Source organism: Peromyscus californicus, unplaced genomic scaffold (genome assembly GCF_007827085.1).
Source record: "Peromyscus californicus insignis strain IS unplaced genomic scaffold, ASM782708v3 Scaffold_21__1_contigs__length_65335640, whole genome shotgun sequence".
Taxonomy (NCBI): domain Eukaryota; kingdom Metazoa; phylum Chordata; class Mammalia; order Rodentia; family Cricetidae; genus Peromyscus; species Peromyscus californicus.
Genome location: NW_026294514.1, coordinates 46,998,879 through 47,011,203, shown reverse-complemented (window position 1 = coordinate 47,011,203; position 12,325 = coordinate 46,998,879). Strand labels below are relative to the sequence as shown.

The window sequence follows — 12,325 nt, the reverse complement described above, 5'->3', positions numbered from 1 at the left end:
CTGTGTCTCTTTTCCCTTTGACTCAGAGAACATTCAGGAGATTCAGGAGATACAAGTACTCGTCTGCCATCTTACCATTAAATTTCAGTCCAGAAAAAGGGAAACATAGGGCATACACACACACACACACACATATAGACACACAGACACACAGACACACACACACACACACACACACACACACACACACACACACACACACCTCACAGAAGTATGCTTTCCCGATACACAGGAGGAAATGGAGCCCAAATGACATTTGCTACTCCTTCAACTGTTACTTTGGGGAACTATTATTATTATAATGGAAAACTGCACTAAAACTGGCAGTGATGGAAAAATGCTACACCAGGCTTGCCTCTTCCCAGCTGCTGTGGGGCAGCTGACGTCCAGCTGAAGGAGCAGGGCTCCCCAATGTTTATAGCTGGCTTGGCTGGTCCTACAGCTTTAGACCTGGCAGGGAGGGTGGGGAGAGACAGAAAGACAGACTGAGAGGCAAGTCTACCCCTAGACTCCATCTGTTTACTCCGCAGTGAGGAGGAAGCACCAAGAACCGCTACTTAGTACTCTTTCCCTTTTGCTGTGAACTGAGTTACGCCATGCAGCGTATGAATGGAACTTCTCTGTAGAGGCCCAAACCTTCAAACAGAAATGAAAGGGAAATATAGTTTAATTTGTATTTATCTTTTGGGGATTTTTTTTTTTTTTTTTTTGCCTTACAGGAAAGTACCCATCTAAAGTAGGTCAACCTATGAAATATTTAGATTAAAAGCTGTGGGTTTCAAGGAGAAAAGAAAAAAAAGGTATCTTCCACCGGCACACTACCTCCAGTATTTCACTCACTCGTTTAAAGCTTTGTGGCATTCCTGTTATGTGACAAACCCACTCCTGAGCTGGCGTCTTAATGTGCATAATACGCAATATATAAATATGCAACACAAACATTCCATCTTCTGTCCTGATCAGCCATTCTCTTCGACTTCTTGTGAACAAGGGAAGCCAGAGAAAGGAAACGTGAGGCTTCTGGTGCTAATTCGATAATAAATTCTTCAGGCATCCCAGTTACTCTAGGCTGGTAAGGGAAGGCGTGCGTGTGAGATTCCTTTTAAACTAAATTCATTAAACGGACCTGTGACTCTCATGTGCTGGCTCTTTTCAACGTTCCCAAACACTAAGTGACAGCACTCTCAGTGATGGCACTTCTGTCCCGGGGGTAGATAGCTATATTCCCCAGGCCAGGACACTGACAAATCAGAACGCAAGAGGCACCAGCTTGCATCAGGTGAAATGTGTCAGAAAGTACACTTGGCATCACCTTCAGAGACGCCAGGTTTGGCGACATCAGGATAGGCAGTTTTCCTGACAGTTTCAGAACACTCAAGTTTCAGAAGCCAAGTTAGAGCGAGCTGGGGGGGGTGGGGGTGGGGGGTGGGGGGAGCGCGCTCACGGGGTATCTATCCGCTCTTGTCTTCGATTTTGGAGGAAACTATACACAACCAAGAGGAGACGCAGGAGGAGCCACTGAGCCTCTGACAAAGATGTTCAAAATGCCTGGCTGCCTCATCAGTGAAACACACAACCAGGAAAAGGTCCAAGAGGATCATGTGTCTCTGCTTATGAAAATCCCGCTACCTGCGCTTCAAGGCTGTGGGCAATCTCGTCAGGCCCTTCACATTTCCAGCAAGCATAAAGGCAGCAGATAATTTAATAAGCGTGTGTCAAACGAGTGACTGGACTGACAGCATCCTCCAGCATTGCTGAGAAACTGAAAACTCGGGTGAATACGTTACATGGCGTGCATGTGCCGGGCCCTGTGTGCCCCTGTCAGCCCTTCTAAATGATTCTCTTTCTAACGCGAGGCAAATTAATACACAAGAAGGCAAGCTCAAGTCTATATTAGGCTCCCTTCTCGATTCTACACAACGCAGACTTTCCCCTATTATTCCCCTAATATTCCCAGACTATTTCCCCGTCCCCTGTACACACTCATCCAGTCCTATCCTGCAGAAGAAACAGCTTAATCAGTCCTCCAGGAAGCACACACAGAGAGCCAAGATCTACATTTCTACCTCTGGCTAGAAAATTCCGACTCCTCCAATTCTCCATTTGTAAATAGATCTCCAAAAAGAAATCAGCCAGAGGGCACCAAATGGCGGTGGGTCCCTGCACGGGCACTGCAGACTGACAAGCCCAAGCTCCTCAGAGAGGTTGGGCAGCGTGCCTTGTTCAGACACATGCCCCCCCAGTGCTCTCCCCACCTCCAGGGCTGTCAACCTTCATCCCATTTTCATTTATAAGTGAAGTTGCACAAATCTGCAACGATAAAGAATAGTGATCAAATCTTTGTTAGCACTTGGCATTTCTCATTCGCTACAAAAACAAAAACCAGATCCCCCATTCGGGCAACTCCTAATGGTGAGAGCCACGCTTCATTTACTTTCACTACCAATTCAGGAGCAATCTGTCAATATTGGTGCTATAAATTACCAAATACTCTAAATTACTTATTGCAAATTAATTATGCATTTGCATATTTATGAATATTATACACTAAAAGTTAAAAACCATTTTTTTTTACTGCCTAAGTGTATACATCCAGTCTCCCAGATGGCATAAGTACTAAATCAATTAAGAGGTTTCATTTTAAAAAATAATTTTTATGAGTTAACATTAGCTCTTTATTTCAGCATGGCTTCACAATCTTTTCCTTTTACAAAGGAGAAAAGTCATTTTTTCCCCACTATATTGGGCAAATACAACATAATATAAGGCATCCTTACCAGAGACCCTTATTCCAAGAGTTAATCATTTCCGGATATGTACTCTTCAGTGAATATTTATTGAGCATGAACTTGTGCCCCCATCATGCTTGGTTAAGGAAACACAGTAGAGAAAAACAGTACCGGAATGTCCCTGATATTAACTTAAGGAGAAAGAAAGGCAAATAGTTGTAATTCCTAATGCTTAGTTCAATAGTTTCCTGTGCAACATTTCAGCCATGTGGAGGAAAAAGGAGTAACCACGTGGCCTGAGAACTGAAGAATGACCAGGAACTGTTTAACTGACAAGGGGTTTAAGAGCATTTCATATGTGGGTCCCCATGTATGAGAAGAGTTTGAGAATGCATAGAACCTCCTCAAGAAACAAGCAATTTGATATGCCTCAAAATGAATGAAGGGTTGTGGCAATTAATATGATAAGGAATTGTGAGCTGGTAAAATATCTCCTTTGGAATAAGGAGCCTCGAGGAATTTTAAGCTAACAGAAGATGTGGTCAGATCCTTGGGGTTGAAAGGTAAGGGTAGAGTTCCATTTTTATAGCCTATGACTCTTTACAGCAGCTAGGTAATAGTATTCACCAACAAGACAGAAGCAGAAATTCGTATGTGGAAACCCATATATGAACCTACACAGAAGAACATGCTCCCCTCCCTTCCTTCTGCCATTTTGCTGTGAAAAGGTAAGTAGGACTGGAGCCTTAGCATGCACCGTGAGCCATGAGGGCAAAGGGCACATCTCAGGAATGGCAGAGGAACTCTGCTACAGCCCTTACCTGCAGAGAACCACTTGGGAAGCTTTTAAGAACATGTTCATGCCTCTTCCTCAAATACCCTCCACTGCTGGAATCAACGCATTCATCTTCGGGTGTAAATATTAGCATCTTCCCAGATAAATTAAAAATAGGAAGCTGGAGAACCCATTAACTTAAACTCAGAACTATCATTCCATTATACTCTTTAGTACCTTTGTTGGAGGGAGGGGGCTCGTTACATAGTCAAGGCTGGTCTTGAGATTGCAGTCTTTCTGCCTTAACTTCCTAAGTGCTCCAGGTTCATGTCAGGGGATCACAAGTTCGAAAATGAGCCTGGACTCTTTGGTGATACCTTCTCTCATCAAAATAATAATAATTACTTATATAGGTAGGCCAGTGCGATGGCTCTGTGGGTAAAGGTGCCTACCACCAAGACTCACACTCTGAGTTCAATCCCTGGGATCCACATGTTAGAAAGGAGAGAATGGACCCCCATGGAAGTTGTCTATGACCTCCACGTGCACTCTGTTGCACTTGGGTGTGCGTCATTAAGTAATTAAATGTAAAATATATTTTAAGTGACTAAATCAACACAATGGAAGGGTAAGTCATAGATTCTCAACTCTCACTAAGTGTCTCTATCAAGAATTTTCTTAGGATGGTACAACTAATATTAAAACAATAATAATGCTTACCATTTATTGACTATTCCCATTATACCACTATGGTAGGTGAGATCTTCACACATCACTTCATTCTCTAACTCAATCCTTTCTAACAAAGTGTTATGTCAATATTATGGTTTTGTTTTTACGTCTTGGAAAACTGAGGTGGACTGAACTTTGTTAGTGGTGCTCGAGGTGTCCCAATTAGTGTTCAAACCCAGAATTACAGAAAGCCAAAGCAGCTCTCCTCACCAGTGCAGAGCATCGCCTCTCCAGCTGTGTCTTATGGCTTTCGTTTATGCAGAAGTACCGCCATGAAGGTGCTAGTGAGCAGACAGCCAGGGCAGCGAGGAGGCAGAGGAGCTCACGGCGAACACCTGCTCTGGGTAGCTTCCAGTCTACCTTACGTTTTAGGTCCTAGGGTTTCCTCTTCCAACAACGGGCCTAAGAGGAAGTCACGTTGTCTTGACCATCTTGAGGAGCTCACTTTAGAGTCCACACTTGTTTCCATGCGATGTCCTCTCTGCTCTGGATCCAGGAAGGGAGTGAGCATGTGCAGATCAACACAAGAAAAAGTATGTGCAGAGCAGCAGCTCCTCACCTAGTTCTAGCTTCCTGGTTTAGAAGCTGAAATAAATCAAGTGAGATGCACAGAAAAACTCCTCTTTCTTTCCCAGTGTTTAATGATGATTTATAGCCTTAGAACATTTGTGAATTTAACAGCCCATCAAAGTGTCTGAGAGCACACCAGTTCTGAGGACTCATTAAGGGGCATTAAACATAACTCTCCACAAAGCACTGGGAAGTAGCAACGGTGGGCAGCCTGGTGAACAGCCACGGCCACATAATTTATTGTTAGTAATTTTGTCTTATTACGTCCAAAAACATTTTTAAAGAGAGGGGGGGAGTCTGTTACAATGTGTGTGTGTGTGTGTGTGTGTGTGTGTGTGTGTGTGTGTGTGTGTGTGTGTTTTTTTCATTACTTTGCCAAAACTATAAATTGGACGGGCAGAAAAATCTCTAATGATTCTAAGAATGACTAATTCTTTTCCCAGTCACCCCAAAATGACAAGGAAGATATTTTGTGGCAAATAGTGTTATAGGATTTTTATCACAGGGTTATATTCTTCCCAACTCACCTCCTCCCCAAATTCCAAAGATCACTTGGGAAAATAAACCCAAAATCTGTTAATTTTTTCTCTCAATACTCATTTCGGCCAACTCACACCCTCAGAAGGAATGTCTTTTGTTCCAGATATGCGAAGGTCAGAAGCAAGACTTCCTTCAACATGACTAGTCTTTACAGTCCTAGTAAAGCTCTGTTAGGGCATCCATTCCACTTTTAACTAGTCAAATCGGGAAGCTGACAAATGATAGAATAAAAGAGCGGATGTGTGAGTTCTCTCAAAGCATGCATGACCAAGTTACCATGACAAAAGTGAGTGGTCCAAGTTTGACCTTCTCTCCATAGGAAGCAGCCTTCATACCCATTGTCTAAAACAACCCAGTAGCTTGGCCAGAAACAGCCTGAAACATTCATGGTTTCCAGTCTCCCACTGTAGGCTTAACAGAATATAAAACTTTTAACTATCAGTACACTACACATGATAATTATGCTGACAACACAACTTTAACCATGAAGCAGATCACTTATTTGGCTTAGGACTTGCTTTAAACATTGATTTTTTTTTTTCTTCTCTCTCCCTCTGGACCAGCACAGGTGTGTCTACATTCCTTTGCCAAATTCCGCACTTCACTTTTACTGGTTTCCTGACTAAAAATATTCCCCCCATAAACTTCAACAACTTGGTAGTGAATGTCTGCAGCAGCAATAGCTTTCCAGAAATGTAAGTGAAGTCACAGGATTAACATTACCTCCAAGGGGCAGCCATGTTGAAAATGAATTCAACAAAGTCACAGGGGCCTCAGCTAACTCACTACACTGTTCTTACTCATGAAGAACATGTGTGCAACTCCTGAAAAGTTAGTGTCTGCTAGGTGCAAGGGGGCACTGACTTTAAAACTTTTTGGATGTTATTTAATGTAAAACATGATTTTCACAAACATGAAACTTACATGAAGTAAGCGTTCAACTCACTATTTAATATAGTTTCAACCAAAGAGTCCAAAATTAATTTCAGTGATTTCTTTAACTGGGTTAATTTATGTCCCCAAATTTGGGTGATTGTTTTTGAATTTATTTATTTGTTTGTGTGTGTGTTTTGTATATGGATGCATGAATGCCATGGCATGCATGTGGAGGCCCAAGGACAAGCTTATAAGAATTGGTTCTCTCCTCCCCATCAGGTAGGTTACATGGATGGAACTCAGGTCATTATGCTTGGCAACAAGCACCTTTACACACTGGGCCATAGCATTTGCCTGTTTTATGTTTCTTTTTTTAAACCTGGCATTTACAACACTAATTCTTACACAACTCAAAAGTGAATATCTCCATATGTTCATCTAACTTTGGCTGGTTTATTGGTCAAGAGAAGAAAAAGTCACCAAAAAACCAAACCAAAACAAAAAACATAAACCTCCCTAAGCTTCTGTTGTGACAACTAATATTTAAAAATCCTATTCAGGGGCCAGAGAGATGTCTCAGTGGTTAAGAGCACTGACTACTCTTTCAGAAAACTGCTGTTCAATTCCCAGCACCCACATGGCAGCTCACAATTATCTAAAAGTCCAGTTCCCAGGGAATCCAGCACAGCAGACACATGATGCACAAACATACGTGCAGACAAAACATCCATATACATAAAATATTTTTAATTATAAAAATACAACATAAGATAAAAATCCTACCCAGATCTTTTAAACATGGAAGCCTTCTGTGATGGTTTGAAAGAGAAAATGGCCCCCGTAGGGAGTGACACTATTAGGAGGTATGGCCTTGTTAGATGAGATATGACCTTGTTGGAGGAAGTGTGTCACTGTGGAGGCGGGCTTTGAGGTCTCAGATATGCTCAAGCCATGCCCAGTGAGACAGACTACTTCCTGTTGCCTGCAGATCAAGACATAGAACTCTCAGCTCCTTCTCCAGCACCATGTCTGCCTGCACGCTGCCATGTTTCCCACCATGATGATAATAAACTAAACCTCTCAACTGTAAGCCAGCCCCAAAGAAATGTTTTCCTTTATAAGAGTTGCCATGGTCATGGCATCTCTTCACAGCAAATAGAATCCCTAACTAGTGCACTTTCTTATCCTTATTCCTGGGCAGCCCACTGTTCGGCTCAACTGTCTGAAATTAGTTTAGGTAGCTAGCTGGTCTACACTCCCTAAAATGTGAAGTTCAATTCTCTCATAGGCAAGTTTGTATTTAGCAACCACCAAAAAGTTGGCAAGATTATTAAACTCACAATTAATCACTTTCTCCCAACATATGTGCAAAGCAGAAGCAGGAAAAATGAAATAAACCTATCACCAGACTGAGTGCCTTTCTTATTTTTTCCTATCACTAATGCCAATTTGTATACACTTCATAACATATTATAATATGAAGTGATTTATCCACTTTAAAATTATAATTCTAATTCCTTATTAATTGGTGCTAAGTAAGAATTAGTAGATTATTCTGAAGCTAATATTCTATCATAGCCAGAAGAGGCAGGTTGAGCAGTCATCTAAAATTAGCTTATTCACTGTAAAATAAAGATTGAATGTTAAGGTATAAAATTATTCTAAATCCCCAAACACACCAGAACCAATTGTGAAATTAAATGTGACACTTTCCATAATTCAACCTACAGCACTTCATTTTTGTCTTTCTCCTCAGCTGCCCCTAAATTAAATTAGTCTTATTGATTATAACTCAGAAATATTCACCGTCTTAACTGTGATTTTCAAATTTTAATAAAATGCACACCTCAGTGGTACACAACCAAGTTAGGTTTCTTAAATTACAATATAGGAGGTCAGACACAGGTTCGGCAAAGGGCCACCGCTCCGGCTTCACACACCACACTGAGAGCCAAGTTCTCTGCTACTCTAAGAAGACTGCTAAAGTCACTCATCCCAAACGTCTTTGCAGGCCCACTGAAAATCATCTTCCATGGAGGTAGGAGCTTAGTAACTTAGTAACTAGTTAGTAGTGTTATTTAACTAGATATTGATGGTAACAAAGTTTTGGAACGAAACAGAAGCCCTAGACCAATTAAAATATGTCACCTGTCACCGTATGTAAATGATGAAGAACAGCTTCGGTGAAAGCAGACCAGTAAGTTAATACTCACAGGTCCTTGTCCTAGAAATCCCAGCACGTGCTGCACATGCTATGAATTTGCTAAGAAGATATAGACACCTATGGAGCACAGACGATATCGGTGACTTTGTCCTCATGAAACTTCTCTCCTGTTACTTCACAAACACCCGCTTCAGAAACACCTTTGTTCAACAAAGCCTGTATCTCGGCAGCGTTTTCAATTTAGTGAGATTTGGATTTGGTTTTGAAGTTTTAATTTGGAAGGAAAAAAAAAAAACCCACTTAGGTTTTTCTTCACAACTACAGTTGGCAGAGGCTGTGGGTGGGGCTGGGGTTAAGAGAGAAAGAAAAAAAAAATGTACCCTGAGACCCCGTCTAAACCATTCTCCTACTCCCTGGTTTAGCACTAACTCCTAAGCTCTCCTTATTTGCAATTTGTGGTGGTGAGAACATCCTCATGGCTAATAACAGATCTTATATGCTGCAACGAACCCTGTTGCTTCATTAACTGTTGCTTTGTTTCTGTCTTAAACAATGTACAGTCTATCAGTATCACCCCTGCTCCTTTTGTATATTTAGGAATATATGTACACATATATGTAACAATAATTAAAGAAAAGGAGGCCATGAATTTGAAAGAGAGCAATGCAGGAGACATAGGAGAGTTTGAAGGGAGGAAGGGAAGGGAGAGATGATGTAATTATATTATAATCTCAAAAACAAAACAAACAAACAAACAAAACACTCGTTTTTTAAATGCCTGGCCTTCTTGACATAGCTTTAGTTGACTGAGTTGTTTTCTGTGGTTTATTTTTTTTCTGTTAACTTTGGTGAAGTTAATTTAAAACTATTAGCCCAGAGTAACAACACTAGAGTACCCGAGTGATCTGATGAGTTTCCCACACTCCTCTTTACAACAGTAGTGATACAACTTCCACATTCTTCACATAAATATAATAATCAATGTTGGATTGTCACTGAGGGAGAGTTTAGCATACAGATGCCTTTATCAGAGTTTACATTTTCATTCAACAAAACGCTAGTCAAAGCTTCATTCAATCGTGCCTGGTCATTTATGATACTCCAAAACTAAATGAGGATGCTACTGAGGATGAGAAGACATTAGCAATTAAAGAGCATTCAGCCACTGTTTCTGTGTCACGAGGCATCAATTCTCAGCTGTAAATGCACTGATATACATTTAATCATGATGTTTCTTTTTTGAATCAGGTGTTTTATATTATGACAGATCTCCATTGTAAATGTTAGATGGTGTTTACACGAGTTACAAAGATTTGTTTACACTCAAGGAAAGTAAGTCCTAATCTTTAGCACCGTTCACTGTCAATTTATGAAATACATTTGCTTGCACCATCAGGGAGGTACAATATTTAGCTTTAAAATATGTAATTGCTCAATGAGAATGAATTTTTAAGAAACATTAGCATGATCCAGACATTACTTCCACAATGCATCATTCAAACGAGAATGCAGGCTTGACATGCCGGTGCATGGAACTACACGCTCTGTGCATGGCATCCACACTTACTAATGCCACCTGTGAAATGACACCGGGGAGCAGCTGGTACCGTTAGCACTCCTGTTTCACAGGCGGACGTGATGATTCAAGAAGTTGAAGAACTTGTCTACAAGTACAAAGCCAGTGATTGGCTTTGGAACTTATGCTCTAAATTCTAAAGTAAGCCAGTTACGTTGTGGTGCCCAAGTCTCACTGGAATCGAATGCAGTGAATTACCAGCACCTAGAGAAATTTTAACTTAAAAAAAAAATGAAGTAATAGGCCCATTAAGTTATGCACATTGTAGCACTTTAGAAAGTTCACGGTAGACATACTCAAAAATGTTATTAGCATATAAAAATGAAACTCAAAACACAAGACACCTAGAATAAATGTTTTGCATGCACTGAGTAGCTATCTCTTGCTTCATTTTCCCCAGTCCATTCATTATGAAAATTTGTCACTGAGCATATGGAACATCTAAGCATTTCTTGTTTCTTAAGACTACAAGCTATTCATGGTCTATGAAGGCAACTAATCTATTCAGTACTGAAAATGCCACACCATATTGTACCCAGAGAACCTCTGGTAAATACTAAATACTACACAGACAATGAGTAATAGCCCCTGAACAATAAACCACAATGTAACCCAATGAAGAAATATTAACACTAAAATAAGGCAGATGTGAGTCCCATGCAAACTGTCTCTCACCCAGTCATTTGAGTCCCGTGAAAAGAGAAAGTCGCCTTTAGGGCAAATAAGGCAGCATTTTTAAGATTAAGTAAAGAAAATGACATCATTTATTAGTATTACAATGTTAAGATAAAACCATTAGAAACAATGCAGATAAAGACTGGACAAACTGTCTTGTATAACTGTTTCCATGTCTGCATGTAAATAAAATGCAGTTTCTAGGCACCCTAAGGAAAAATGATGGGAAGGGGATGTTTACAAAGTTTTGGAATTCTTAGATGTTGTGTATGTTCTGAAATTTTCTATGTGTACATGCTATCATTTTAATAAAACCAAGGTTTTATAGCTGTCAATATTCACCAAAATCGTGTTTAGCATCCTACTTAATGCTATCTTAAATATTAACAAGTGATTAATAACTCTGAATATTCTTTATCTAAAGTAATAAGTCGAGAAGAAAAAGAAAACTATGTTTTAAATGCATTAAGCTGTGTCATTTTTATATACAATTATGACTCACTCAATAACAGGAATATGTTTGACAAATTAATCATTAGACGGTTTTGTCATTGTGAGAACATAAGGGTGTATTTTCCTGGAATAAGACAGATGGAACCTCACTAAATAATATCATGCTACAGGACTACTGTGGTAGAAGATATTTGCCACTGACCAAAATGTCAAGTGGTACATTATCATGGTGTTTTAGAGCAGATAGTTACTATGCAGGATGCAATAATAGTCAATACATACCAGCACATAACTCTCCAAATCCATAGATGGCAGAACACAGAGAGTGAACCTTAATAAAGACTATGAACTTTGAGTGCTAATGGTGTCTCAGTGTAAGTGTATCATATGCAACAAATGTATTGAGGGGGGTCACTGTATGAGACAAGGGGCATATGGGTAATCTCTTTGTCCATTCAATTTGACTTGAACTTAAATCTGCTCTGAAAAATAAGTTCTATTAAATATACTTTGCCGTCTTTTATATGTATATAGGGTATATAATAATATATATGCTCATGCGTTTTAGTTCATGTGTGTAGTCTCACATGTATCTTTTATATACACATAAAATTTCCCATGGCAAACTGAAAGCATTTCTATTTATAGACACCCACATGGCAACTGATTTTTCTAGATACCAAATGATAATAATTCTTCTCTTAGATTGTAGATGGATGTGAAATTAGTAATTGCTATCAAAACATTTCATAATGAAGAAGCATAATATGGAGAGCTACACATGTAGAAATTCCTAACAAAATATAAGAGAATTTGTTTAAACTCTCTTAAATTATCTCTACATACAAAATATTTGGCCACATTTGAAAAACATTATAATTGGCACTGAGTATTAATTTCCTTATAGCAGGAAAATGGAGGTGGGCAGTTACCAAAAGCTCATCGAGGTTTCAGCTGTGGTCCGTTTTCACACCACAAACTGTGTATCTGAACAGCTGAGAGTTGCTTGAAATTTTTTTTCAGGTTCCATCTGCTTTTATTCACTGAGGCTTACCGGGAAGAACCCTGGCTCTTTAGCAAAGCAGACAGTTCAACCAATGGAAAAGCAGCCCTTCTCCATCTCTCTGGGAGCTCCTGGGACACAGGACGTGAAGCCAGCCACCTTGCACAGCCTTACAGCCAGCAGTCACAGAGCGATGTTCACAACAGAGACGAGCTATGTGGGGAAGAATCAC

General features: G+C 40.0%; 1 protein-coding gene across 5 annotated transcripts in view; it reads right to left on the bottom strand.

Annotated features, from left to right (window-relative positions):
- Efna5 (ephrin A5) overlaps positions 1–12,325 on the bottom strand; it is a 284,299-nt gene that overhangs the window by 233,176 nt on the left and 38,798 nt on the right. The window contains exon 1 of one of the 5 annotated variants that reach the window (XM_052750244.1): positions 2,067–2,167. The exons of the other annotated variants lie outside the window; for them this stretch is intronic. The gene's annotated coding sequence lies outside the window, so the exon portion shown is untranslated. Of the gene's footprint in view, positions 1–2,066; positions 2,168–12,325 lie in introns of those variants that run through there. 5 annotated transcript variants of the gene reach the window in all.